The 26,067-nt window shown below is 33.0% G+C and overlaps 2 long non-coding RNA genes across 6 annotated transcripts in view; one reads left to right on the top strand and one right to left on the bottom strand.

The window, feature by feature from the left end:
• Window positions 1-26,067, bottom strand: part of LOC148127375 (uncharacterized) — a 127,731-nt gene that overhangs the window by 9,682 nt on the left and 91,982 nt on the right. For 2 of the 5 annotated variants that reach the window (XR_015742267.1, XR_015742268.1), the window contains one exon: window positions 25,621-25,685. The exons of 2 other annotated variants lie outside the window; for them this stretch is intronic. This is a non-coding gene — a long non-coding RNA (uncharacterized LOC148127375). Of the gene's footprint in view, window positions 1-24,141; window positions 24,762-25,620; window positions 25,686-26,067 lie in introns of those variants that run through there. One more of the 5 variants, XR_015742270.1, reaches the window with a different exon arrangement.
• The window catches only part of LOC148127376 (uncharacterized), a 99,972-nt gene that overhangs the window by 40,261 nt on the left and 33,644 nt on the right, over window positions 1-26,067 (top strand). The window lies entirely within an intron of this gene.

The raw sequence follows: 26,067 nt of genomic DNA, 5'->3' as shown, positions 1-26,067 counted from the left end.
AAAAAAAAGGCCTCTGATGGACTTATGCGCTATTAATTTATCCAGTTCCCTTTTCAAACAACCTTAGAGGTGATCCCCACATCATATTATAATTAATCCCAGAGATTAATTCCAGAGATTAATTATGCAGTATGTGATGTAGGATTTCTTTTGTACATTTTAATCTCCTGCCAATCAACTTGATAGGGAATTTCCTAATCCAATGTTTTGAAAAAGGAAAAATGTCTATTCCCTGACCATTTCTTCCATGCTACCATCCATGATATCATAAATTTCAGTCATGTTTTCCAGTTGCCTTTTTCCATACTAGAGTACCCCAAATTTTAAATGTTTCCTAAAGGGAATTTGTTCAAGCCCCCTGATCTCTGCCCTCTTCAATCACAAAATTGTACCCAATACTGCAGATGTAGTCATACCATAGGTTTGTAGGGGCATTCCAATGTTGGCATTATAGTCAGTCCATATAGCTAACCATTAGGATTGCATATGAATTTAGGGCTGTTTGCTCAGGTGTATTCAAATAGATCTATTTATTTATCTCCAGTTAACTTTTACTGAACCAATGGGAGCACTATTATTTAAGTATAATTCTCATTACATTTTCTTTATATGTTGTGTGTTTGCTGTCCTGCATCTCACTGAATCTTTAAAAAATGATTTCCTTTTGATTTTAAGTTGTATATGCAAAAAGAAATATTTTTGATTGAATACATGTATGTAATAGAAATTTGGAAAAATTCTAGCTGTTTAAAGCTTAGAAGGAAGAGTGTGATATGTTATTAAGGGGATGGGGGGATAGGGTTCAATTGAAGAATCAGCCCTCCAACAACTGCAGTCTCCTTGCTTCTTTCATCGGAAAGTATCATGTGAGAATTTTTCCCAAATAGTTTTTTCAGTAGATTCTATCATCACCATTAAAGAGTTCATTATTTGGGAATTTTTCATCCATTTATTTATTTTTACCACAAATTTTTGGGTGGCAGTTTTGAGTATGTCAATAAATATAAAGGATACTAGTTGATTTAATAGTGAAAGAAAGCCAAATTATTATACATCAATAATTAATACCCAAGAAATTCAGCACATTTTTATGGATTAGACCTTCCATATATGAATAAAACGATCAACTGCCAGCAAACCATGTAGCTTTCAAACATGTAAAGACATAATGCTTTTGAATTCTGTGTATAAGACCTATGGAGCAAGTCATTTAAACTTCTTCATCAGTCCACCATTATTAAATACAAAATTATATTTTTCTCTCAATTTCTGGACAAGCCTTAACCATGATTAAAGCTAATTAGATTTTATTAAGCCAAGGTTTTTTACCATCCATTCTTTGCATTTTTATGATTGCCATCAACAGTTGTTAAAGTTGTTCCTTGGCCCTGATATTGTTTAATCTTTATGCCGATGATATCCCAGTTTTCTCCATTCTAAGGATGTTTACATCCCAAAGATTCTTAACAAATCGTAGATCTGAGAAGACTGATAAAGTAATTTAGTGCCTATTCTTCCTCTAACTGTTTGAATATTAATAAGACTAAATCCAAAGTATGCTTTTTGGGAAAAGATAGCCAAAATACAGTTAGGATTTGGTTGGAGACTATAAAACAAAGAATCCTTCTCATATTTAGGGATGGTTTTCACAGACATAGGAGCTTAGACTAAGCACTTCAAATGAAGTTCTACAAAGGTAGAAGCAATCTCTAAAATGCTAATTAAATAAGTATTCTGCTCCCAATTTTAAAGGTGCACAAGGCACAAATTGTACCAATGTTAACATATAGTGAAGAAAGGCCCCGTTACTTGTACAAAATCAAGTGCACTTTTTAAGAACCAAATTTAGGAAGTGATAGGAATACATTTATAGCAGCAGTAAGAGCTGAAGCAGGCATTTACTCCGTCTTTAGTCTTAATAGTAATCAAAGTCTTTAAACTGATGCTCTCCATGGAACCTGACAGACTACCGAAAATGTGCCTTGAAGAACATATGGACACATTTCAATCTACACACATCGATCAATCAACTTCTCCAAATCATCTCACATTGTGTCTTTCAACACAATATCTATCTTCAATTGACCATCAGACCAAGGCAATATTTAAACAGACTATTTTCCAATGTTAACACTTATACTGATATTGACTCACTTGCAAACATTGGGTCATTTAAATGGCTAGCGAAAAATAACATGACCCTCAAACACAAGAACACTTGGTAATGGGTTTGACTCAAGATGATAGGATAGCCCTTTCCAGATCAAGATTCAAGCACCTAGATTTTATAGGCAAATGCAAATGATTTCATAACGTGCCATATATTGATGACCATGTGTTTGTGGAGAAACAGAGATAGAAGACATTGCATATGTCCTATTAATTGCCAAGTATATGCCTCAGTAAGGGTTAGTACTTATAGACTCACCTTCATAGAACAATAAACTGGGACACCAACAAAAATTATTTCATTTCCTTTAGGTTGCAAATATATATATGCAGTCACTAAAACTGTTAAGTTTATAGCCAGGACTGTCCAAAAGAGAACATGCTTTATAGAACACATTGGGGTTGCATGCAAAGATGATGAATTTACTTAAATACAGTTTTTGAATGTTAAGATTTGTTTTATTATATATCTTTGCTTTATACTCTTTTATCTTTGTTTTATCTACCACTGATATATTTTAATCTATTTTATCTCACTGTGTCTATCACATTTTGCTATATCTTACTCTAACTCATTTTATTTTATTTTACTGTGGATGATACACATGCTTTGATATGGTCAACTGACTAATTAATAAAGTATACTATTATTACTATAAGGTGAATGCTCACTTAACTTATAAGTATTATTAAAATTGCACCAGGAGGTGGAAGAAGATCTGTGATTTCATGCATGCATTCTTGTTAGAGATGGCAAATGATCTTACTATATTTGACCAGATGAAACATCAGTGTTAAGACTATTCTTATGCTACACTAAACTGAAATATGATTTGACTGTTTGTAGCTTAAGTGTTGTAAACCCTATCATTTAGCTTAATGTTTCAATGTATTGTGGGAATAAAGGCAACAGAGTTATTTTTGTAACTCATAATTCCATGAACCATAGATTAGCATGTTGTTTAAGCACAACCTGAAATATATTTCAAAAACCTTATGTAAATTTAGAAAAAAGATTTCATTTTGGTAAATATGTTGCTAAAACTTGAGCCATATTATTACTTAAAAAAGACAAACCCTTTTCAATGTCATTTAAAATGGATTATTCACTTACAGATAGGTGGATCTGATAAGGGTTAAGATGGTGAGTGTAATTGCACGATCAATGTTCCAACCTATTTTACATGTCTGTGGTAGACAACACATATTAAAACCGAGTGGCCACATTTATTTTATTTATTTATTTGTCAATTGCTTACAAGATAATAGGTATAAGTAAAAACGTAGTTATGAATACATGGATACATATAAGAAAAATAAAAATATAAAAAATATATAAAAGAAACAATAGGACAGGGACGGTAGGCACATTGGTACACTTATGCACACCCCCTACAGACCTCTTAGAAAAGGGGTGAGGTCAATAGTAGACAGTCTTAGGTTAAAGTTTTTGGGGTTTGGGGAAAAAAACCACAGAGTCTGGTAGAGTATTCCAGACATTGACCACTCTGTTGCTGAAGTTGTATTTCCTGAAATCAAATTTGGTGAGATTAACCTTGAGTTTGTATCTATTGTTTGCTCTTGTGTTGTTATGGTTGAAACTGAAGTATTCATTGACAGGTAGGACATTGCAATATATGATTTTATGTACTATACTTAGATCGGACCGAAGGTGGCATAGTTCTTAGGTTCATAGGTTTTCTAGGTCTAGAATTTTGAGTCTGGTAGTATAAGGTATTCTGCAACGAGTAGTGGAGAACTCTTCTTGTGAAATATTTCTGGACATTCTCAACTGTGTTAATATCAGATACGTAATGTGGGTTCCAGACTGATGAGCTGTATTCGAGTATTGGTCTAGCAAATGTTTTGTATGCTCTAGTTATTAGTGTAATATTACCAGAGAAAAAGCTACCTAAGATTAGGTTAACAACTCTTAACACCTTTTTGGCTGTGTAATTACAATGGGCTCTAGCACTTAGGTCATTTGAGATGAGTACTCCAAGATCCTTGACAGAGTTTGGATCATCAACAAGGTCTTGACTATTCAGCCTGTATTTTATTTTCTGATATTTTTTTTTGCCAATATGTAGGACAGAGCATTTATTTGTTGAGATCTGAAGTTGCCATTTGTTTGACCATTCTGATACATAGTCAAGGTCTTTTTGAAGGATAGCAGTATTGTCAGTGGTGTTGAATAGCTTTACACCATCAGTGAAGAGAATCTCTTCACCATCTCTTCACCATCAGTGAAGAGAACGCAGTGGCTCTTGATATGATGACATGGTCATGGTCACATGGAGATGATCATCACATGGACAGAATTCTCAGTCTTTGCTAACATTTAACAGCCAACATTTAAAAGAATTTTATAGCCAGATCTGACAGACTGACTTTATCTTTATTTCTTTCAGTAAATGTCCAGAGAGGCAAATTTGTATGGCATCAAATCCACTGGATCAGAAATGTATAATTAGAATCACCTCTAAAAAGCCTCATTAAAAAAGCTAGAAACCAATCTTAGTTAATGCTTCTTCGAATAAGTACTGTTAGCAACTTACAGTTGCTATTGTGAAATCATCTTTCCCTGTAACAGAATAGGAATTGTTCAATGGTATCTTTCCAAGCATATGTTCCCTCCCCAATCTAGGGCTCTCTACAGTTAATGGGTAGACCTAAGCAAAGAAAGGAAACACACAAATATATTATGATAGCAACTCTCATATACACCCATAAACTTTATGTTTTTATCTTTTGAAAAGCTTCTGCTGCTTAATAAGATTTACCCTCTTATTTTTAATCTCACAGTGCAATGGCAAGGAAACCTCTAGTATTGCTCTGGCCTGTTACATGGTTGTCATGGCTACACAAGTAAAGTGCATTACTTCCTCTACTAAAAAAAGAGAAGATTCTGAAAGAGTGCCTTGTAGGATTTACTAGCTTTGTAGTATAGTTAGCTACTAAAGTCTTAAATAAGAACATGCTTGAGGGTTTAAACTAATATGTAGGGAAGAAGAAGCATATCCATATATTTATCTTCATGAAAGTGTTAAACTCAGTCCCTGTTATTATCCTTACTTTATGAATAATAAAAAACCCATTTGTACATTTTGTTCTTTTTATTATGACTCACAAATATAAACTGACACAAACCTTTACAACTTAATTCTGTTCTTGCAATACAGCAGTAACAACAGAACAGTTCTCTTACTGATGTTACAGTAGATATTTCCTGACTGGTGAAAATATATTGACAGATACTGATTAGTTGACAAATAGCAATGGTTTCTCTGTCTCTGTCTCTGCCTCTGTCTCTCTCCTTCCCTCTCCTTCTTTTTCTCCCTTTCTCCCTCCATCCTTCTTTCTCTCTCACCCCCTCTCTCAGCATACAGGGGGTGGGGAGAGAGAATTGAATTTGCTAATCACTGATAAATTCTAATCAGTGTCCTTTAAACTCAGAAAATTTAAAATATATGGATTTCTGCTGACTGGGAATTTCTGGGAGTAGAAGTCCACACATCTTAAAGTTGCCAAGTTTAAGAAACACTTGTTTAAATTATCCAAAAACAGGGGTGGGGATAACAGAACACAGTTTACACATGTTGTCCCTGGAATAGATTCAGCAGGAACACCTGATTATTTTACAGAACTCAAAGAGTTAGCATAACATTAGTTAAAATGCGGAACATTCCAGTATTCTGATGACTATTTAAACTGCAGTGAAGAAGGGAATAGAAGAGGGGAGAAGATGAACACCTGCAAAATTATGGTCAGTATCTTTTTGTATGGCAAACCACTTTAATGCAAAAAATAATATGATTCAGCTACCACTGATCTTGAATTACTGATTCTAAACAATGTGGTGTCTTTTATGCATGAAATACACAATTACTGCGCAGTAAATGTGAATGTAGTGCAGCAACTGAAAGCAAGATGCACCTCAATGCATGGCATTATAAGGGAAGAAGTAGGAATTATTAGAAAGTTAGGGGTGCAGTGGCTCAGTGGCTAAGACACTGAGCTTGTCGATCAGAAAGGTTGGCAGTTTGGCAGTTCGAATCCCTAGCGCAACATAATGGAGTGAGCTCCCGTTACTTGTCCCAGCTTCAGCCAACAGTTCGAAAGCATGTAAAAATGCAAGTACAAAAATAGGGACCACTTTGATGGGAAGGTAACAGCATTCCATGCGCCTTCAGCATTTAGTCATGATGGCCATATGACCACAGAGATATTTTCGGACAGCACTGGCTCTTTGGCTTTGTAACAGAGATGAGCACTGCCTCCTAGAGCCAGAAATGACTAGCATGTATGTGCAAGGAAAACTTTTACTTTTACCTTTTTAGGGATTATATTATTTAGTTTTATTTTTCCTTTTCCCATTTATACTATTGTGATTTCAACTTCAGGGTTTAGGATTTTATATATATAGCAGTTTAGTTGATTTGCTCTAGTGGTTCAGGCACCAGGTTAGAATCCAGGAGACTATGAGTTCTAATCCTGCCTTAGTTATGAAACTCAATTGGATGACCTTGGCCAGTCACCCTCTCTCACCCCAACTCATCTCACAGGGTTGTTATAAGGAAAATAGGAGGAGAAAGGTGTGTTGGATCTGTATGCCATATAGAGTTATTTATAAAAACAAAGGTGGGGTACAAACAAACAAAACGTGCATTTCTTTGTAGTTGCAGATCTACTAATTCCTATCAACTGATAATATATTTTTCAGTCCATCAATTATATGCAAAGGTCTACAAGCAAAGTTTTCAAATCTTTAAAACTTGATTGTGAACTTCTCAAAGCCCAACCTGAGCAAAGCGGGAATGTCTTCTGATAGTCTCTATAAAACTTCTTTCCCTTTGGAACAGCTTGCCATCACAGAGCAAGCATTGCTTTGTAAGGCCTTCAAGCAATGTTTGAAGTTGGCATTAAATGATTGTTTTGTATAGAATTATTTATTCAATTATTTTTATTAATATTGTTGCATTTGTATACTATATGTTATACTATTACATCCTTTTTTCTTTTTGTTTCCCTTTGGGTTTGTTTTCTTTGCTAGAGTTATTCTTTTGTCTTGTGATTTTTTTTTTGGTATAGTTTTTGTATAGTTTTTGTTGGGTTTTAAATGTTTTAAATAATTGTCAACTGCCCAGAGTCACTAAGAGTTGGGTAATATATAAATTTAATAAATTATTGTTGTAATTGTATTGTTCTTATATACAAAAGAATATGAAATGCCAGTTCTTTAGCTGGTGAATGTATGGAATGCACAACCTGACTCTGGTTTCTTCCCCAAACCCCAAAAACCTTGACTTCACCCCTTTCCTAAGAGGTCTTTGGGGTGCATGCATAAGCACACCAATGTGCCTACTGTCCCTGTCCTAATGATCCTTTTTATTCATACCTATTTCATGTATTCATAATCATGTTTATACTTATACATGTTATCTAATACTTGCTTGACAAATAAAATAAATAAAAATTAATTCACAATGAGTTCTAAAGAATCTAGGATGACATAATCACATAATACATCTACATAGCATTGTGAGGATTCAAACAATGGGGGCTTTTGTAATTATCATTCCTAACCAAATAAGTATACTTTCTAATCTTTGTTCTCTATTTCCAATATTTTCCTTAAAGCTTTTTTCTTTTTCTTCAATAAATTGATAATTTAAATGTAGATTACAAAAAATGTGCTTTGACTTATAAAAGTAATAATGATAATAATAAAATTTAATAGCTAAATTATAATAATGGTAATAATGTATATTATTTTTTATTATAGTTTCAAAATTTAAAATACTTTAAAGCAGCCTATAATTGACCTTCTACTTCTCTTACATCTGTTTTATATTTGTCAGGTTTCATCCCTTCTAAAAATTTATTGTGCTTTCACATTTCATCTATTAAAAAGTAGACAAGTTGTACCTTTTTAAGTCATGAAAGGCACAAAAGATCACTCTGAGTTGAACCAGGCAACTTTATAATAAATTTAACTTTTACATTTTTTTAAAGAACTGTGATCCAGATAAACCTGGTAATTTGTACAGCATCTTACTAATAAATCAGTATCGGCTTTGTTCCTAAGCAAAAAACAACTGTTCAATTTGGACTGAACTTGCAATGGTGTGTGAGAGTGTGTATCATCTGCAGAAGACTAAAATTTTAATTCTGCTGCTCATATCTAATATCAACCATATTCAGTGACAACTATGTTCCCTATTTCATATGGAATTCAATGCTAACCTAGGCTGTGCTGCATGTCTAAAGTCCCAACTACAGTTACATGAAATACATACTTTTGAACTTTGCCTATCAGGCCTGTGTTTAACTTATTTAATACTTTATTTTGCACACTCCATAATAATCAGTTCACAAAGAACATTGATATTAAACTTAAAGTTTCCCTGCAATGTGAAATTTACTGAAACTGAAGTGGATTTATTTCTAAATTTAATTAAGTTAAGGGCTATCTGTTACTCAGACTTTTGAAATGAAACTTTAAGGAAGCATGGTCCACAATTTATGCTTTAAATTTAATTTTAAATTTAATTTAGGTACGCATCTATGGAATTGCTCAAGTAAGAACCTGCTGACAGAGATTAAAACATCCAAGTTCTACTTTTGTATTTGTTTTTATTTGTATGTATCCTTTATTATTTTTACAAATAACTCAGGGCTCAAGTTTATAACTCAGCTTTAAAAGAAAAATAGGTTACTTGAGGCTTCAAAAATGTCTTTTCTGCAGTCTCAAAGGCTTAAGTTGTGAGGTTTCCTAATTTTTTGAGACAAATAGCATACTATAAATATGTAAGTACTAGAATAAGTTTAGCATGGTTTAGAAAACAACCGTCAAAATCTCTAACTCACTCTTAAAAAATGAAAATCTGGACTAGTTCTTGATTTCAGTTCCTGGATACTGATGATATGGCAGATGGAGTGTGATGTGCTATTTCTGAAACCATTATACTTTCTATAAACATTTATATAAATAAAAACAGATGTAATAACTTATTTCCTTATCACTAAAATCAGTTATCACTCTTTTATGCCTTAAAATTTACTAGAATAAATAAAAGCAGACTAATTGCACCTCTGTCTTCATAAGGGGGTTATTTGCATTTTTTCTGCAGGAATTCATGCCATAGAGGTTTCTAAGTTCATTTTCTCTTTGTATTCTTTAGTTCCGGAAAACCTGTCCTAGAAGACTGGGTATCTTCAACTATCATATAGAAAGGATTACTATAAAACAGGGAGTGGATTGAGGTACCATGTATATAAACACAGGAACAATTTAAATTCTAAGCTATATGAAACAATCTCTATCTGACTATATATTTATCTTTGACACATTCAATGTATGAACAATGAGAACATCATTCGGACCCTATATTTGGTGACAGCTAAAATATTAAACATTATATTTAAATAAAAGTGGTATTTCAATTTGATAAGATATATCTAATTTGGTATCAAAAATGTGCCACTCCAAATCAATATTTTTACAAAATTGCTTTAAAAGTCTATGTTCAATGTATTGCCAGTTATTTGGCTATTTTTTTAAAATATGCAGTTTTTCTTTTACTCTGTGTTTTAAACTGCTGCCTTCAAAAACTGTGCCTTCAGTGTGGAGAGAGTTAATTTAAATTTGATAACAAATGGGCCTGCTTTTGAAATGAGTGTAGCCTGGCAACTTCCACTGAGAACCTGTCATTGGGCCTCAATTATGTATGCAGCTTCTTTGAGAAATAGTTTCACACATCTGACCCAAGGAGCATAATGTTGCTGTCCATGATTTAAAAAAAGAAGTGTATACAGGCAGGGTTTCATTTCTGGACATTCTTCTTATAAGTCACTGCCTAGGTCTGCTCCCAGGAAAAACATATATGCATAAAACCCTGATATAATAATTTTAATATTGTAATGGAAATGTTTCTTTTTCTTCTTTGCCTTAGCACTGAATCTTTTCTTCCTTTCTTCTATTTTTTTCCTTTATAGCTAATGATTCAGCTGACCTAATCTGTGAATGTATGTGTTTACACACACACATACACGCACGCACACATGCATATGTACATCCCAGTATTTAAACGCTACTTTCAGGGTCTCCTTATCAAAGCAATAGTGTGAAACCAGATAGACAGTCAAAGGGTTAACCCCAACACCATTTCATTTTTTTTTTCAAAATGGCTGCTTTGTCTGTGTGCATACACCAATAGCAAATGTCCTTCTGTTATTGTACAGCCAATTTCATGTGTCAACTATTCATATGCTAATACTAGTACAGTTTCTCACTTTTTCCCCCTTCCACAGATAAATTGTAAAGATTCTTACAGACAGTGAGACTTGGGAATAAACAGCTTTTTATTTCTGAAGTGATAAATTAGGTTTTATTCAAACAACAGGCAACACACACAGCTGACCAGCATTGTTTCTATTCATCATTACTTTGACTCCTGGATTTTTTTATTCAGGCTTGGAGCAGTTGGAAAATATTTAGCAGATACAGTTAGAGTTTATTTAAGAGACTTCAATGAATTTATTTGTTGCTGTTTTTGGATGTACAAATCACTTTTTTCTAGCAATAGTGTAAGTCAAATAAGTAAAGTCTATTACTCCTACATTAAACATTCATTTTTACATTTCTAAATAAACGTGGAAGCATGAATTGAAAAGAATCTACAATTTTTCAGTTGGTATTATCCAAATGTAGCCATATAATTCTCTTTTAATAATGAAGCTCAGTAGAGCTAAAGACAGCAAGACAATCCTATTCAAAAATTTTATGGTTAATGTCCTAGAATGATTTTCTACAATAGAAAAGGTTAGCATGATTTTCACCTCTAATTTTTTTTAAAGTTCACAAGATATTCAATAAAATGAATATACATTTTAAAAATAGTGAGATGTATTTTTGGATTACAAGTCAGCATCACTATAGAAAAGTACTAGATTTCTATACCAATTTGCTAATGAAAATAATTTCAATATCATCAAATTCAATTAAACTCTCAAAATATGTTACAAAGATAATGTTTAAATCATGCTTTTAAAACTGAGCATGTTGATAGGTTAATAGACCTCCTATACAGGTCATAAAGTTACTATATATACAATTTGAATCTTTTTTTTTTACAATAATTTATAAAATATTTTAAAAGGTTGAATATTTTGAAATAGCCATACTGCATTAGTGTCTGTCTAATCAGAAGACTTACTAACTCCGTGTTTTTATTTTTAAGGAAATAGGCATGGGATTTCAGCCACAATGCATTTTAATGAAATGTCTGCAGTACCACCTGAATTATTTTTTAATTCTGCATTTATTATGGCATCATTTCAATATTAGTTAACTAACTGTATCAGAAGAGGCATCTCCCTACGCACACATACTTTTTCTAAAATAAATTGATATCCACTTGCTACATTTCTGAATGTAGAAACATTTTTAACATGGCACTGCTGGACATATTAATTAAATCTCCTAAAGCACAGTGTTTACTCAGAACAATATCTAACATTTTCCATTGGGCCTTATATTAAGTAATTTGCTTAGGAGAACAACCTAAAGGGATATAACTATCTTTTTATAAATATCTATAAGGGAAGCCAAAATATAAACCAAAGGGTTTCCTGAAAAGGTTATTCTGAATTATTATTAAGTCCATGAATAAAATAGGCAAATTAGAACAATAGAGATATGTTTATCTATTGGTAAGAAACTTGGAAGTGGGTTTTTCCCAATCATTAAAGCAAAAGAGTGATTCTGTGCATTACATCATAAAATGAGCAATTTAATTAATGAATGGCGTACTAGTTTTAAAATCAGTGAATATTTTTAAAAATGAAGGAATGATAGGATTTCAAATCTAGTGAACCTCTAATCATGTGACACTGATTTATTTGTCTGAAAATTGGGAAGTGTGACATGGAATTTCAGGAGATAGTAACCTTTTTCTCTTAAAGGGATAGGATGTTAGTTACTTTACAGGAAATATGAGAATTTTTCCAATTACATATGTTTTTGCCATTTACAGATCATCTTCATGCATCATTTGTCTTCCAAGCTTTGTCTTCTAGTATAGTAGATTCCCTTCTCTGTGTGGATCTTGGGAATGTTACTTAGTCAAGGTTCCTAAAGCAGAAAGCTTGATTAAATAATTTAGACTGGCATCTTTGTAATTCTGTGTTTTTTCTGGGGTTTGAAGAATTAGCAGAAAATCTTATTAACATTTTTTTCTTTTTCTAACTATTCCGTGAAGAAATTAAGATCTGTGACTAGTTTATAAACAAGTGGCCTAAACATATTACCCTCAAATTGTGGAACAATAAATGATCTCAGTGAATGAAATGACATGGATTTACATTCCCATTAGTTCCTTTCTGTGGGGTTTCTCTAAGGAAAGTTTGATTGGCCAGATAATTATGTAAATGTAAGTATTTAACTTACTTTTTAAAGGTTTTAAAAGTTAGGGACTTACTTAGAGACTTATTTGTAGATACAGATGTAAGAGACCCTAATGACTTCAGATAATATGACTTGGCAGTTCTCAGTATTAAACCGTTCTTTTCTTTGAAAGTCTCATCAATGGACATAGGTTAATAACCTGAAATATCAGAGTCATTTATATAATATATTTATTGTTCAAAAATAATTAGTTTAAAGCACTAACCGATTCTCTGATATTTATATCCTAAGTGTAAGGAAGGATCTGATTTGATAAAGATGTATGTCATGTAGCTCTAGAATAGAAATAGGGGAAGTCATGAGAGAGTTACAAAGGTTCCCAAGTTTCTATGAAGCCCTAATATATAATCAATATCTGCCCCTGGTCTAATATTAAATTAATATTAGCTTATTATCTATACAAGCCTAGTCAGATTTTGGTACCTAATGGAAGGAATTTAGCAGTAAAACAGTTATATCCAGATCACAGATATAAGAAACATTCTGGTGATATCAATATAGCAGGTTTATATTTTGAGCAAAAATTTCAGCAGAGTACTCCCTGTCAAATTAAAAAATTAGATCCTAGGCTAGAATTAGATCCTAGGCTGAGATTAGTTACAATACATACAGAAAAATAAAAATCCATTGATTTTGTAAAACAGAAGTTTCATTCTTCAAATTTTCTATGCCAGTGAAGAGATTCTTATTTGTTGTTTCTTACTTATCTATTTGCTATCTACTTATAAATTAAGTTCACTATCTCACTCTTTGCTTGTATAAAATTAATAGCTAATAACAGACAGAAACAATATACATTTCATATTTTTTAAATCTAACATAATAGATAGTTTGTTAAATCCAAAACAAAGTGCATGCAATTGTTGGAAAAACAATTCTATTTAATTCATAGTTTCTCTATTATTGAAACTCTTTTTCTGAATAACTATGAAAGATCAAATTAACTCCTACTTTTATTTATTATTTCAGTATCTGTGTAGATACTATGTAGTGTTTAAGGTGCTGGTCTATAAACCAGGAGACTGTGAGTTCTAGTCCTGCCTTAGGCATAAAAGCCAGTTGGATGACTTTGGGCCAGTCACTGTCTCTCAGCCCTACCTACCTCATAAGATTGTGGTGCAGACTATAGGAGAAGGAAGAAATATGTATATCCGCTGCATTGAATTACTTATAAAATAATAAAGGTGGATAAAAATCTAATAAAGATATGTGTCATTAAGATGCAATTTTTAGGATGTATCTATGTACATTTATTTTAATTAGTTAAGCATCGTGCAATTACATGTTTATCTATGTCAGCTATCTTATTATATTAGCTACTATTCTCCTGAGTGAAGTACATGTTAGTTTCATAGCTCAGTATATGCAAATAGGAGTGGTGAATATATCATTAAGTGTTGTAATACATGCACAGTTTTAGGGCTCATTGTAACAATTCTATTAACTAAATAATATTATTACTATTAACTCAATATTACAGTGTTGCAATAACAGAAGTAGTTGGTTTGAGCATCTAAAAACTAATTTTGCCTCTTCTGATATTATACATGTTAAAAACCTCCTAGCTACCTACCCAGAAAACTGTTGCATTTCAAGTTATGCATTATTGTGCAAAGCACAATGAAGAACCAAGAAGTAATAAGGCATATAAATTGAATCATGAAGTAAGAAAAAGGAAGGAAAATATAATTAAACTTAGTAGTATTCGCCCATACTCTCTACCTTTCACCAGAATTCTCCATACCTTGCTATTTATAAAGTATAAAACACTCTTGCTTCTATCTTTTTTCTTTTGCTTCATACATTTTTAAACATTTCAACACTTTCTTTTTCAAAGCCCATCCATTTCATTGAGTCCAAACTTTCTTGGTCTTCTCTTTCTACTCATATCCCTTTCTTTCCATTAATATTTCCTTCTTATATTTGTTTTGAAATTTGTTTCCTATTGATTCTCTCTAAATGACCAAGAAACCTTTCATGTCTTTCACTGATTTTGTATTCAGTCCATATTCATGCATTCATTCATTCCTGATACTTCAATTAGTCAAGAAATGCAGTGCATTTGTTATTATGCCCAGCTAAAACTTCTCCTTTACAGTCTGCACTACCTATATATGTTGGGTGCAATTCAAAATGAATGAAACTCTGTGTGGCATAGGACTGGGTTATTTGTTAGGTCATCCTTTCCCAAAAGTATCTGCCTGTCCCAAACATTTGACCAGGAGAAGTTACAGGAAGCATGTCCCTTTGGAATCAGCCCATGTCATGTGAAATGATATCCAATCCAATATACACTTGGCCCCCAACCTTGCAGGTCTTTAAAATAGTAATTAAGATCTGGATCTTTCTCTGGGTCCTTGGTTCAGAATGAGTAGAACTTGCACTTTAGTTCTGATTGTCCTTTTTTAATTGTACTTTTGTATTTTTATTTGATCATTTTGTATTTTCCACAATCATGAGGTTTGTTTGGGTAGCCATATAACTGTTTTAAATAAATAAATATATACGTAATCCCCAATTTACAACTGAAATCAAGCCTGGAATTATGGTCATAAATCATTGCAGTCGTAAATTGAGTCTTTGTTGTTAGTACTGATTCTTTGACAGTTTTTATAGTGGTCATTAAATGAATACTGAAGTTGTAAAGGAAGTCAATTTCTCCCCAATATGTGTTTTGTTCTACTAGAAATCAGAAGTAAATGCCAGAAACAGGCAAAAACCATCACAAATCACAGATATATGACTGTGGGAGGCTGCAAATGACTGTAAAGATAACCTGGTTGCCAAGCACCCCAAATTCAATCTCATGACTACAAGTGTGTGACTGACTTACTTTAAAAACAGATTATCAGTAGCTTTGGGGGAGGGTCTGTTGTCAATGAGAATGGTTGCTAAGTGATTTATCCTAAATATGCATATTCTTGTTCTATGTAAACTAGAATGTCTAATTTACCTTGGAACTAAAATATTGCTGCCCATATCCTACAACTAAAAGTGTACACATACTGACATACAGTCAAGATACATGGGTGATTAACACATTCAAAAAAATAAAACTAGATTTATATCAGTTATAAATTTGGTACATAGGATCATTATTAAGGCAGTTCATAAATCAGTAACCTGGCCTTTTTGCAACAGCCCAAGAGTGGTATCACTGACAATAACAAATTTACCCCCATTAGTTCTCACACCTTCAATATATTAAATAAAATTGATGATTATTTTTTATAACTAAGATGTAATTGCCAACTTTACAGTAGCACTTAACAATAAGGAAGCAACAAATAGAGCGATTAGCTATTTATGAGTAAAAATAATACTTTTCTGAAGCCATGATCCCATAACAAAGGAATCAGGTCCACAAGGATGAGGTGAGAGGAAGAACACCTAATCATTTGGGGGGAGGGGGGGATAAAGGAAAACTTTTTAGTAATTGAGAATGTTTGAAAATTCAGACATTCCACTAGGAAAAAACATTCTTTCTGAAACAATTTTTAGGAAAATATTGGCATTTTAACCATTCATACTTTAGTAAAATTAATGTCACTGAAATAAATACATTTCTAAAATTTTCTTCTGTTTACTCCACATTGCAGGTATAGACCTACTTTTGGCAGTGGTTTCTTCTCCAAGCTTGTTTCAATTTAGTTTCTGAATGTTTCATTACCAGACTAGGTAACATCATTGTCAGAATTTTCTTGTCCTATTCCACTTTCGCTTATAAATGTCTTACATCCTAGACCTACTTTCTTGTAATTCTGCAAAGTGTTATGTTGAAGGAATTTCTCAGTATATAAAATATTTAGTAGTGTCTGCCCAGAACAGAAATCATGAACAATCTGACTAATTTGGGAAGAGCAATGGTCTGTGAAAATGAATCATAGTTTAAAGTAGTTAAGTCATGACTTGTTCATGGAAACAGAAAGATGGGTAGAGAGGTGGATGGATGGATAACCAAACTCATGGCCAACAAGGCTGCAACATAGCCTTGTTGCTTTTAGTACTTATGGACTCTAATTCCATATGTATTTATTAACTTTACATTTCATCTCATAAGATGAGCAGCATATAAAATTGATAAATAAAATAATAATACATAAGCTAAGTTGAATGGCAAATACTGATTTTTAGTTTTAATGCAAAAAAGAATTTTCAAAGGACTATTTATTATATTTGTGCTGTTTCAATATGTCCTTGATGAGGTAATTAATTTTACATTAATTAAATCTGTAATTAATTAAATTTGCTACAGGAGTTCTTTGAGACAAGGCAGGCTATATATTCATATGCTAAATAATAATGCATGCTTAAAGCAAGGCAGAACCCAACCCAAATAAGTAACTCCTACTATAAAAATAATTTACCTTTTTAGACTAAGATTGGAGGCAGAATAAGGGGATAGTTGTAGCAATCAACATTAGATTTAAATTTCTGAAACTAGATTTAGTCTTATTTTAAGCATCAGAAGCGTGTATAAATGTCTTGAAATGTCAGACTATGACACATGAAGAAAACTGCAGACATAAGACACAAGAAAAACAGCTATAAAATTACTATAAATGTAAGTAATAGGAGAATATAGCATAAAGGCAAGAGCTGTCCTCTGCATTTCCACTGTATCTTTCTTTTCTTAAGAAAATAAAAGAGAAGGCAGATTTTAAGTAAAACCCACTTAAGTTTGCATGGCAAAATATTTCTAACTGTTTCATTTTTTTAAATAAAAAAATCATTATTTTATTTCTAGTAAAAAGTATTAACTGGCAGGTAGAGTTATCCTGGGCAACTAAGTTCTTTTTCTTTTAACAAGCAGGAAGTTTTGAAATGGCATATATTTGCTTTAGATTTTATGCAGAAATGACTGAGTTGACCTGGTCAGTGCCTGAAGAAGAATTTGCTACCTCATTATTGAATAATGAATCTGTTTGGTTGCTAGACATGATATGGATGTAGATACCTTTGGGATCTTTCTTGCTGGGTGGGCATAGACCGGAAATAGAAAATGAAGACTTGAATGACAGCAAATTCATTAAAGCATCAGAATCCATCTCTAATACAATATGCCCTCTTCTTCAATTTTTCAATCTATCCATCCTATCTAAATGGTCCTGCTGTCCCCACAATCAAAGGAGAGGTTCTCAAACTTTTCTAGAAGCAGTAAATCCCTGAAAAATATTTTCCACTTTGCTTCTTACAGCACTACAAAAAGTGAGTAATAACAGAACAAGGCTGCTGGCTGTTTAATAACCAATTAAACAGCACTTAGAAAATGGTTCTTCCAGAAACACTTTGTAGGCTTTAAAGCAGTGTTTCTAAATCTTGGCCACTTTAAGATGTGTGGACTTCAATTCCCAGAATTCCCCAGCCAGTATTTTAAATGGCCAAGACTCCTTTATAGGAAAGCATTACTATTTGATCAATTCTAAAAATTAACAGGAGCAGGATTTCTCTCCAAGGTCCTGAAAACCCAACATCCTTGACAGGTTCTGTCCATGGTATTAACCTACTTGACTTCACACTCTTCAATTTCAGTGCCTTACCTGAACTGATGTCTTCACTTTCCCTAGAAATATAGGAAGCCCACTTTTACCATGGCTATTGAATGGCAATCCATCTATTCTTATGTAAATAGTTTAAATGGTTGCATCTATTAATGTCTATGTCAGAACAGCCTCACTATATATTACATTTAATCTTTTATTTCTTGCTTTCTAAATTTCTGTTCATCATTCAATTCATAATATGTGTGGGAAATACATTTACCATATGCTTAATATATAGGTAGAATGGTGTGTTTAATTAAAAACTCATTAAATAGAAAAATCTTACAGAATAATATGAAATTAGATTTTGGGTGATGTTAACTAAACATTGCACCAGGAATTTAACACCAGAAGAAACAACTTAGAAAAAAATGCCAAAGAAACCCGAAAGCAATACCCAAATTACAAAGTTATTGTGCCATTTATATCTAATACTGTCAGAGTTTCCTAGAAAGAACGATCAGGTTTCTCTTAATTATAAAAATCATGTTAAAGCAAGAAAGGGTAATGTTTTGCACATTGAATCCCAAATAGTAGGCTTTGAAATCTTTATTATATTATAGGTGTCAATAGCTTAAGTCATGTGCAAAGGCAGATGTTAGATGAAAATGAGATGCAGATATTTATTCTGACTTGAATTTTAAATGGCACCTTAGGAAATCTATCATGCACTACAATTTAAAATTTCTAGTTCCTTCAACTATTCAGAAATAGTGTTTAGAACAAAATATATCCAAGATTGCTTTGTGTGTAAACAAAATATAAGAACGTTTTTGTCATGACCTTCCACTCACTTTCCATTTTCAGAAAGAAAAAAAAAGAGTTACTCCCATTGAAAAGGAGATGCTGCTTCAGTTTTGCAAAGCATTTAGTTATGTCATTAATAGAGATTATTGAAGTGTACCAGGAGGAAACTATATTTCTAAAATTCTACATGGGCAAAATTAAGATACTTTTGGAAGTTCCTCAATGTATTTGGAAAATGTGACATAATTATTTATGCTTATAGTTCTGAACAATTAGTATCAATACCTCTGTAGTATAAGTTTCATGTTTCAATAATGATGACAAATAAAAATATCTAAGGCAATAAGATATCTTATAATATAACTTGCACTTAAAGTACAAGGCTCAATTTGCCCAACAGAAAAAAATAATAGCAAAATTCTATGAACATCTACTCAGCATTGTCTATTAAGTTCAATGGAGCTTGCTCTCAAATTAGTACAGAATCTCTTCCTTATTAATCTTATTAATTGGAGATTCATCTGATTCCTTGGCCATTACCTCAGCAAAAGAACAAATTGAATTAACTATTATATAGATTGGATTCCAATTATTTCATATTTCTCTAAGAAGACAAATAAGAGTATGGAACAGGCTTTATAATTTTTGGCAAGGTGTGTGGGTACAAACGTTTAAGATTAGATGCAACAACAGCCTGTTGTCTTGCTTAGTCACTGTACATTATTAGAGGCACCTTATTTTAGCATCTGTCAAAGGAATTTTATACCAGAGAAACCGGGAAAAGGAAGTAGTTTTAGTAATTGATGGCTACTTTCATTTTGTTACTCTGTTGGGCAGGATGACTTTTATATTGCCTTGTCTTTGATTTAATGTTTCCAAAATTGCTTCCTATCAATCCTTGCAAAGAAGTTTTGTATAGAAAGCACCGCTTCCATTTTTTAACATTTGCAACTGACTGCTTATTGTAAAAATAACAACAAATACATATTGTGTATAAAATATTACTCACTGTTTCATCAAAAATTAATAACAGGACTATGAGAAGTCTGGGGATAACAACAAACAATTATATCTTAGTAAATTTTTCTGCCATACTTTGACATTAATAGTTTCTTTTCCTACATGTCTTCAAAACTTTCTTTTTTAGATTAGGTCATTCCCACAAAAGTGTTTTAACATTACCTCCATTGGGTACACGAGAAAAAGAAATATGGAATAGATTATTGATAGCATATCTTCCCAGTTGGCTGTTGATATCAGCTTATTCACATAAGATCTATTAGAGAACAGTTAAGAATATTTCAGTTCTTCAAATATTTTTCCTGAAAGAGCATATATTTATGGATTTACACATACATATGTGTATGTGTGAGAAAGAGAGAGTGGGAGAAATAGATAAGTCATGTATCCATTCCTGAATAGATTGTTAAAGCTAATGAACGTTAAAGCTAATGAATGTACATGAATCTCAGATTCATTATATATCTTTAGAGTCTTCTCCCCTAAATGTATTTAAGAATGTATTGTTTATTTATTAAATTTATATGTCATCTATCTCACAACCATTCACTTGAAAATATTTTTATTTTTCACTTTAAATACCTTTCTTTATTTAAAAGATTGGTATGCCACCCACATTAAAACAACTGTGGGAGGCTCATAATAGCATTAAAACTCAAAAATTATATTTAAAAAATCATAAAATCATAAAATAAGAAAACAAGACAATAAGTGAACAATTTGATCACCCACTTAGAATGCCCTAAAGCTAGCTTCCATTACTTTCATTATTAAATAATTAAAATGTTTTCAAGTTTTTGTGGCAAACCAAGGTCCAATTCTGGTATGAGCTTTGGTAACACCTTCTGATGCAGGGATGTCAAATTCAAGGCCCATGGGCCGGATTTGGCCATGATGTGCTTAGATCTGGACCATGGAGCTGCCCTGGAAATAGCAAGGGACCATCCCGTGGTACCTCTACCAGCAAAAATGGAGTTCAGAAGGACCACAACAGTCTCCTGCAGCCCTCTGCCAGTGAAAACGGAGCCTGGGGAGCCCGATTTTGCTGCCAAAAATGGAGCCAAAAATGGAGCCTTGACAAGTGATATTGAGCTAGCCACAACTACCCCAGTCACACCACCCTGGCCACACCCTCCCCCCCCCCCATCAAACACAACTCTGATGTGGCCCTCAATGAAATAGAGCTTGACACTCCTGTTCTGGTGTAACATTTTAACAAGGGGCCACCAAGCTTTATACGGTTTAGAGCAGGAGTGTCAAACTCGAGTAATAGAAAATGAAGAAACTAAAAAACTCTGGGACTTTAGAACTCAAATAGACAATCATCTGCCACACAACACCCTACACTTAACAATTGTCAATAAGAAAGCTAAAAGAAGACTGGAGAGTGGACATTGCACTACCTGAAAACAGCGGAATAAAAGAGAAAGAGCTGAAGAAAATAGAATTCAAAAACCTGCAAATAGAAGTAGAATAACTGTGGCAAAGGGAAACAAAGGTAATATGTAAAGTAATAGGTGACTTGGGTACAATCCCAAAACAACTGAAACATCACTTGTTTCACCATTGTTATCAAAATAATAATAATAATAATAATAATAATAACAACAACAACAACAACAACATAATAGCAGGTTAAAATATTGTGGGATTTCCAAATACAAGATGACAAAGTCTTGGCTCATAATACATGACGTTTAACTGTGGTAAAAAAGAAGAAAATGTGGATAATTGATTTAATAATAGCAAGGTTAGTAAAATAGAAAGCAAAGAATTGGAGAAAATCACAAAGTTCAAAATCTGAAAATTGAAATTGAAAGATTATGGTATATACTGGCCAAGGTGATTCCCATGGTTATCAACATACAAGATGCTATTTTAAAAAATTGGATAGCAGTCTGTGCATTGACAAAATTTCCACCTGTCCATTACAAAAGAGTACACTGTTTGGACCCACACTTATATTATGCCAATACATTAGGATCAGGGGTGGGATTCTACCCGTTCGCACCTATTCAGTAGAACCAGTTGTTAACATTCTAAGCAGTTTGGAGAACCGGTTGTTATAAGAGATTACTGGCCTAATCCTGTAAGGCAGGCAGGAAGGAAACATTCTGGTGTTGTTGCTTACAGAAACTGCCTCTCTGGTAACGCTTATTACATACTTGGCAGGACTAGACTTCCTGTCTCTGGAACTTCTCTGGATATTTTTTTCCTTCCTTTGCTAGTACTTTGCTTCTGTGGAGTGACCATTCAAAGTTACAATGGCACTGAAAAAAGTGACTTATGACAATTTTTCACACTTATGACTGTTGCAGTATCCCCACAGTCATGAGAGGCCAAGTGAGGAGATGGTGCCTTGATGCAAGTGATATTGAGTTGGCCATACCCAGCCAATAACATGACCACCCAGCCACATCCACCCAGTCACATGACCAAGCCACACCACCAGCTAAGCCACGCCCACAGAACCGGTTGTTACAAAATTGAATCCCACTCCTGATTAGGGCATCCTAGGTTCTTGGGAAGAATTTGATGTTTATGAAGGCCAACACCAGCTACAGAACTGGCAGCTACAATTTCACATTTTTATGTATATAATAATCTAATTATAATGACTATGAAGCACCACAAATCATTTTGCACATATTATATATGTTTATATATATATATATATATAAACATATATAATATGTGCAAAATGATTTGTGGTGCTTCATATATATATATATATATATATCCCCTTTATTTGCACAAACGCAATCTAACTTTAGCAAATCACTAACAGCTTTCTATGTCAAGACTGTTTTCTGAAGAATGGTCTAGTATTAATAGACTAGCTGAAAGGAAACAAGAACAAAGAATTCAGGTTTTCTGGGGACAAGCATCAGTAAAAGAAGTTACTCTACCTGAGATGTCATAAGAGTCAAATAGTATTGTGACACAAGAACTCAATTACACATTACAAACAATAAAGCGAGAGGGGGGCAGAAAAGAGGGGATGGCTGATAAAATATACATTACATTAAAACATACGTAACATTATGACCCACAGCTCATGATTTACATGCAATTACAGTATCAGAATGCAAATATGAAAGGGCGGGGTTTGCACTATGATGTCATTATGCGCATGTGGCTATTGTTCATTATTCCAGCTAGCTGCAAATACCTGAAGGTATTTGGTACTGCCATATATTCTCCTATTATAGAAATGTAACTGCATGTTAGTAATGCAATCAAAATTCAATGTGGTGGTAAAGATTTCAGAAAATGTTGTGGGGCACATAGGTCCTGTATTGCTTGGGTTCACAGCTGTGGATTTAATACCAGAATGCCTGGGAAAGAAATAAGCTTTGTAATACTAATGCATCTCTAGTAATTTGCTAAGTTCTTGGAGTGCTGAATTTTGCAAAACGATTGGACAATTGTAGTCCAAATAGGGCATCTGATCCATTAACAAGGACTGATTGATGCAACAATAATAGGACAGAGCTCCATCTTCTACAATTAAAAATTAATATCCAAATAATTCTAAACATGTTACTTGAACAAGCCCCATACCACAAGGTCATCAACTGAACTCTTGACTAGGTGCCCCAACCAACCAGAATGTAGAAGGTTTTCCCCAAAGAAGCACATCTGGAAGCTACATTATATTTTACATGTGTTGAAAGAAAGTCTTCTGAGAATTTTAGGAATTCTTCAAGAACTTGTTATTTTCTTCTGCTTACATATTCTGTATAGGCTTTATTTTAACTTTATTATATGTTGCAATGTGTTTTCTCTATGTGTTGGTGTGTATGTATATTTTTATTTATTTTTATTTATTTTTATTTGTCAATTGCTTACAAGTTAATAGGTATAAGTAAAAACATAGTTATAAATACTTGGATACATATAAGAAAAATAAAAAAATATAAAAAACAATAGGACAGGGATGGTAGGCACGTTGCTGCACTTATGCACGCCCCCTCTTAGGAAAGGGGTGAGGTCAAGGGTAGACAGTCTGAGGTTGAAGTTTTTGGGATTTGGGGAAAAAACCAAGTTGTATTTTCTGCAATCAAGTTTTGTGCAATTAACCTTGAGTTTGTATCTATTGATTGCTCTTGTGTTGTTATGGTTGAAGCTGAAGTATTCATTGACAGGTAGGACATTGCAATGTATGATTTTATATAGTACACTTAGATCGGACCGAAGGCGGTGTACTTCTAGGTTTTCTAGTTCTAGAATTTCGAGTCTGGTGGCATAAGTCATATAAGGTAGTCCTTGACTTACAAGCACAATTGAGCCCAAAATTTCTGTTGTTAAGTGAGACATTTGTTAAGTGAATATTGTGAGGTTATATATGATTCTTGTCCAACTTGATCCCTGTGAGTAAATATGGTATACAAATTTACAGTTAATACAATCTGTAATTGTAGATTCTTGGAGCTAGCTAACATATCTGAAAGATATCAGATTGGGAAAGGCTACATTCTTTTAACCTTCATGTAAATTTTAGTGAATAAATTATATTATCAAAACTGAAGCCCAGTGTGCATTTCAAGGGTGTATTCCATTCAAAGCTGAACTAACTATTAATTTTTATTTTCTTTTAAGAAAAATGAAGTAATGCACATCAATTATTCATCCCTATAAGAGTATATGGCTAAAGTTTGTGAGTCCCTTATATGAGTTATTCACATACTCACCCACCAGAAAACATCAAGAATGTATGCTTCACTACACATTTCCTGTAGCCAACTACCCTCCTTGGTCTTTTCAGTGTGCATTCACTGGGGACTTCTTTAGCTATATAAGATTTTTACATCCTGTGGAATGATTTCAGAGTTCTGAATGCAAAATATGATACCCTGGGACATTATTTAGGTTTGTTACTTTGCCTGAGAAATTTTGGATTCATACCAAACTCATTTATATGCAGTTTCAGAATTTTGTATCTATGGGTGAGATAGTATTTTGTATTTAATGATTGATGTAATATATATTCTACAATGTATAAGAAAATGCAATTCTTATATCCTGAGCAATTTAAATGAAAAATAAATGATAGATTAGAGATAATAATATAAACTTGAGAAAGCTGTCTACAAATACATCTCTCAGTGAAGCAAATGTCATGACACAATTGTGGTTGCAGCTAAAAAGCTAGTTTTGCTTTCTTTGAGCATTTATATTATATGGCATATATCCCCCTAGGCCTATTTCCTTTCATCACTAGTATTAATTGGAAGGAACTGTATTAAAATAATTTGGGTGATACAGTTAAGTGCTGCTTAAAATAAACTTCTCTAAAAGAATTGCTATTCAGATACAATCTCTCATTGTAAAGCACTTTTTTCTTAAATTCAATTTAAAATTGCACATCTTAAATGCGTGCAAGTATTTTTATTTTTTGTGTAGTTCTCTGATATTTTTGACTGTCAGATCCTTGAGATGGATGAGGAAGAAGATGAAATTGCTTCTTTAAATTTGCAAGAGTTCTGCATCTGGCTTGCATTGTAATATGCAATTTGTATAATTGCTTCAATGAAACATGAATACAGTACACACTATGCTGTTTAACAATAAATAAAAGGACAGACAATGTAATGATGCAACATAATCCTCTAAAATATCAACTACAAAAGTATTAATGTGCTATCAGAATCTCATACGGTCCAGGTTTACCTCTTTGAAGAAGCCATTCCAGAATCAAACTCATTCAAGAATTCAGCTGCATATTCTTAGCATCCCTGGAAGATAAGAATGCAAAATAGCATTCTTAAGATAAGAATGCAAAAGATCCTACACCTAATGGCTGTATGAGAAAAGGTCTATCTAACTTCTAAATAGTTAGATCCAAAAAATTTCAGGGCTCTAAAAATAGAATAAATAACTTAAATTGAATTAGGCAAAAATGGCACTGAAATTCAGTCCTTTAAAAAAAAAAAAAGACTTAGAAATGCTTGAGCCATCAGAGATACTCAAGCCAAAGTTGGGAGAAGAACAGGAAATGCACTACCTAGGTTATGTACTAATCTATGGCTATAATAAAAAATTGGTTTGAGGTTTGCATTCTCAGTTAGATTGCCTGGAAAATACCCATCCTTTATTATAACCATATAAAAAACATTA

This window comes from Pseudonaja textilis, chromosome 2, assembly GCF_049901715.1.
Source record: "Pseudonaja textilis isolate UNSWEBS1 chromosome 2, rPseTex1.2, whole genome shotgun sequence".
Lineage (NCBI taxonomy): Eukaryota > Metazoa > Chordata > Lepidosauria > Squamata > Elapidae > Pseudonaja > Pseudonaja textilis.
Note: the sequence above shows the minus strand (reverse complement) of the source record. Positions and strands in the feature narration are given on the sequence as shown.